Source organism: Rhinopithecus bieti, unplaced genomic scaffold (assembly GCF_001698545.2).
Source record: "Rhinopithecus bieti isolate Rb0 unplaced genomic scaffold, ASM169854v2 scaffold_35856, whole genome shotgun sequence".
NCBI classification, from domain to species: Eukaryota; Metazoa; Chordata; class Mammalia; order Primates; family Cercopithecidae; genus Rhinopithecus; species Rhinopithecus bieti.
The window spans coordinates 2,469,022-2,473,580 of NW_016815820.1; positions in this window are offsets into that span (position 1 = coordinate 2,469,022).

Consider the following 4,559-nt stretch of genomic DNA (forward strand, 5'->3'; position numbering starts at 1 on the left):
ACAAACATTAGCTAGGTGTGGTGGCGTGCACCTGTAGTCCCAGCTACTTGGGAGGCTGAGGCAGGAGAATTGCTTGAACCTGGGAGGAGGAGGTTGCAGCGAGCCAAGATTGCGCAGTGCATGCCTGTAATCCCAGCACTTTGGGAAGCTGAGGCGCGCAGATCACTTGAGGTCAGGAGTTTGATACCAGCCTGGCCAACATGGTGAAACTCCATCTCTACTAAAAATACAAAAATTAGCTGGGTGTGGTGGCAGGTACCTGTAATCCCAGCTACTTGGGAGGCTGAGGCAGGAGAATCGCTTGAGCCCGGGAGGCAACACGCCACTGCATTCCAGCCTGGGCAACAGAGGGAGACTGTCTCAAAAAAAAAGAAAAAAAAAAAAAAAGACTCCAGAATTTTGCTTGATTATTACTTATTCAGTAAGGTGGTCAAAGGTGAGTTTGCTTGGTAACCTTGTACAAAGAAAAACACTATTCCATAGCTCCTCCATAGCTACAGAATGCAGAGGCCCAGAGGTGGCTCATGGGGTGAGGGGATTCCTTAGTGTGTCTCACCACTGGACCATTATTTTCCAGTACAAGGTCTGGTAGTGATGGGGCAATGAACAGAAAGCCCTTACTTTAGATTCAGATGGAGGTTCAGGTTTTTAATCTGCATCTCTTACCTTCTTTGAAGCCTATTTTTGCAGCCTATAATTTGCAATATAGAATAGTGAAAACTCCTACCTCTCAAAGTTTCCCTGAGGATTATGTATAACATTTCCAGAAGCTTTTGTAAAGTGGCAAGGACTGTACAAATAATTGGCACCTCACTTGCCAGTGTACCTTCTCCCCACTCCAAGCCTTTGCTCATTTTTCCTACTTGGAATACTCTTTTTTTTTTTTTTTTTTTGAGACGGGATGGAGTTTCACTCTTGTTGCCCAGGATGGAGTGCAATGGTGTGATATCAGCTCACTGCAACCTCTGCCTCCCTGGTTCAAGCGATTCTCCTGCCTCAGCCTCCCAAGAAGCTGGGATTACAGGCATACACCACCACACCTGGCTAATTTTGTATTTTCAGTAGAGATGGGGTGTCTCCGTGGTGGTCAGCCTGATCTCGAACTCCTGACCTCAGGTGATCCGCCCGCCTTGGCCTCCCAAAGTGCTGGCATTACAGGCATGAGCCACAACTCCCCGCCGGAATACTCTTTACCTCTACCATATCCTAGGTAGGGAAATCCTAGTTGTTTAACCTCTATGAACCTCTGCTCTTCATCAGCAAAATTGAGAAAATAATAGTAGCTACTAAGATCATGTGATAATGAATGTATAAAATGTCACTGGAAATGTTCAATAATTATTAACTTTTTTTTTCTTTTTTTTTTTTTGAGACGGAGTCTCGCTCTGTCCCCTAGGCTGGAGTGCAGTGGCTGGATCTCAGCTCGCTGCAAGCTCCGCCTTCCAGGTTTACGCCATTCTCCTGCCTCAGCCTCCCGAGTAGCTGGGACTACAGGCGCCCGCCACCTCGCCCGGCTAGTTTTTTGTATTTTTTAGTAGAGACGGGGTTTCAACGTGTTAGCCAGGATGGTCTCGATCTCCTGACCTCGTGATCCGCCCGTCTCGGCCTCCCAAAGTGCTGGGATTACAGGCCTGAGCCACCGTGCCCGGCAATAATTATTAGCTCTTATTATTTATACTCATTCTTCAAGGCTGGCTGCAATATTACTTTTGCTGCTAAACACTGACACTTCCAGGCGTATTATTATTATTATTATTATTATTATTTTTTGAGACGGAGTCTCGCTCTGTCGCCCAGGCTGGAGTGCAGTGGCGGATCTCAGCTCACTGCAAGCTCCGCCTTCTGGGTTTACGCCATTCTCCTGCCTCAGCCTCCTGAGTAGCTGGGACTACAGGCGCCCGCCACCTCGCCTGGCTAGTTTTTTGTATTTTTTTTAGTAGAGACGGGGTTTCACCGTGTTAGCCAGGATGGTCTCGATCTCCTGACCTCGTGATCCGCCCGTCTCAGCCTCCCAAAGTGCTGGGATTACAGGCTTGAGCCACTGCGCCCGGCCATTATTATTATTTTTAATTACTCCCTCCTCTGGTTCTCATGGCTGATTGCTCATACCTTTATTATAGCATGCACTATTTTTTATTTTAATGGTTTTTTACTCATCCCTGTGGCCACTAGATATGACCTCCTTCTGAGCAAGAAGCATGGGGGGACATATCTTTCTGTCACTTGGACCTGACATTCAGTGAGTGTTGCTTAACTGGTGATCAGAATGCAAATAAGAACATGGTAGCCAGCTGCCCTTCCCCTGGCCATAGATCTTATAGTTTTTATATAGAAATATGTTTAGAGGCCAGGTGCAGTGGCTCATGTCTGTAATCCCGCACTTTGGGAGGCCGAGGTGGGTGGATCACTTGAGGTCAGGAGTTTGAGATCGGCCTGGCCAACATGGTGAAACCCCGTCTCTACCAAAAATACAAAAATTAGTCGGGCGTGGTGGTGTGTGCCTGTAATCCCAGCTACTTGGGAGGCTTAGGCAGGAGAAGAGCTTGAACCCGGGAGGCAGAGGTTGCAGTGAGCAGAGATCGTGCCATTGCACTCCAGCCTGGGTGACAGAGTAAAACTCAGTCTCTTTCTTTCTATATATACACGTATGTACATATGTGGAGACAAGGTTTCACTTTGTTGCCATATATATATGTGGAAACAAGGTCTCACTTTGTTGCCATATATATATGTGGAAACAAGGTCTCACTTTGTTGCCATATATATATATATATGGAGACAAGGTCTCACTTTGTTGCCCAGGCTGGTCTTGAACTCTGGCCTCAAATGACTGTGCTGCCTCAGCCTCCCAAAATGTTGGTATTACAGGCGTGAGCCACTATGCTTGGCAGCCATATATCTTAGCATTTACTTCCTCCTCCTCTGCTATGCTTATTTTTCCTTCTTTTTTTTCCCCAGTGCTCTCATTTTAACAGTACTATACCTATTACATTTCCAAAAAGGCTGAGCCAAGTTCGCACAGAGAACCTGCAAGTCAGGGCCTGAAGGGCTGCAGGGGATGGCAGCTGCTTAAAGGACCAGTTTACCTCTGGGAGGCCTCGAAGCTGGGGGAGAGAGGAAGGGCCAGACAGAGGCAGCAGAACATAAGCTTCTGCTTTTTAGTTCAGTGCTCACTTTTTCAGGCCAACACTTCACTGCTTTCCCCTGGCAGCTTGGGCAGAGGGCAAACATATGCGTCCTTGGGCCACTCCTATGCCCTCAGAGGTAATTGACACAACTGAGTGGGCCTCCTTCAGGAACCTGGATCAAACCTCTATCTCCTTAGCACCGACTACCCTGCATTGGGCTGTCTCTTGGTGCAACAAGGTTTGGTAGCACCTTGCTCATGGCACCTAGGCAAGTGCCCTTCACCTGACAGGCGTTAGCAAGTGTCCTGGGGTTCAGGTCACTGCTGTGCCTCAATCGTCTGAGAAGATACACCATGAAGATCCTTCTCCTTCCCTTCCCTAAAATCCTGGGTCCCATGGCCCTCTCGGGTAGACCTCCAGGGCCCAGCCTTTTGTCTTGGTTAAATGCCAGGGATAAATGAAAAATAATTCCCACGAGGTCATAAACTTTACACTAAAGAGAATAATCAGAACTTGGACCAGATGTTTTGAAGCTTCTGATTGTAACATCTGTTTTTTGTTTGTTTGTTTATTTGTTTGTTTTCTTTTTTGAGATGGCGTCTCACATTGTCACCCGGGCTGGAGTGCAGTGGTGTGATCTCGGCTCACTGCAACCTCTGCCTCCTGGGTTCCAGCCATTCTCCTGCCTCAGCCTCCTGAGTAGTTGGGATTACAGGCGGCCGCCACTACGCCCAGCTAATTTTTTGTATTTGTAGTAGAGACTCAGTTTCACCATGTTGACAAGGCTGGTATTGAACTCCTGACCTCATGAATCACCTACCTTGGCCTCCCAAAGTGCTGGGATTATAGACGTGAGCCACCACGCCAGCCATGACATCTGTTTTTAATAATTTAATAATATCTGTATTATGTTATCCCGTTAATTCCCTCCTTGCCACCATTGCTGAACTCTTAAGGTAATGGTTGCTAATTGTTTTCTGCTCACTATTCCTCTGAGAATATAATGAATACAGTGGGTCCTCTCCCAAGAACAATGCATTGCTGTATCCACTCAAAATAGTTTACACTAAACAAAATGTGTAAAATAAAAATGATCTCATCTATGGACCAGTCCATAGACCTTAGATAAAGAACCTTAATGATAAAATTCTTGGACTAACTAGCCTGGTAGGGGGTAAGGAAGCATTCTTCCCTGACTCTCCAGGACTCCATGGGCCCACCAAGCACATTCACAATCCTGCTGACTTGAGTTTATAAATGCAGCCATTCCAAGGCTGTTTGGAGCCCTTCATGAAGGGAAATTCTTTTTAAATTATTATTATTATTATTATTATTATTATTATTTGAGATGGAATCTTGCTCTGTCACCCAGGCTGGAGTGCAGTGGTGCGAGCCTGGCTCACTGAAAGCTCCGCCTCCCAGGTTCATGCC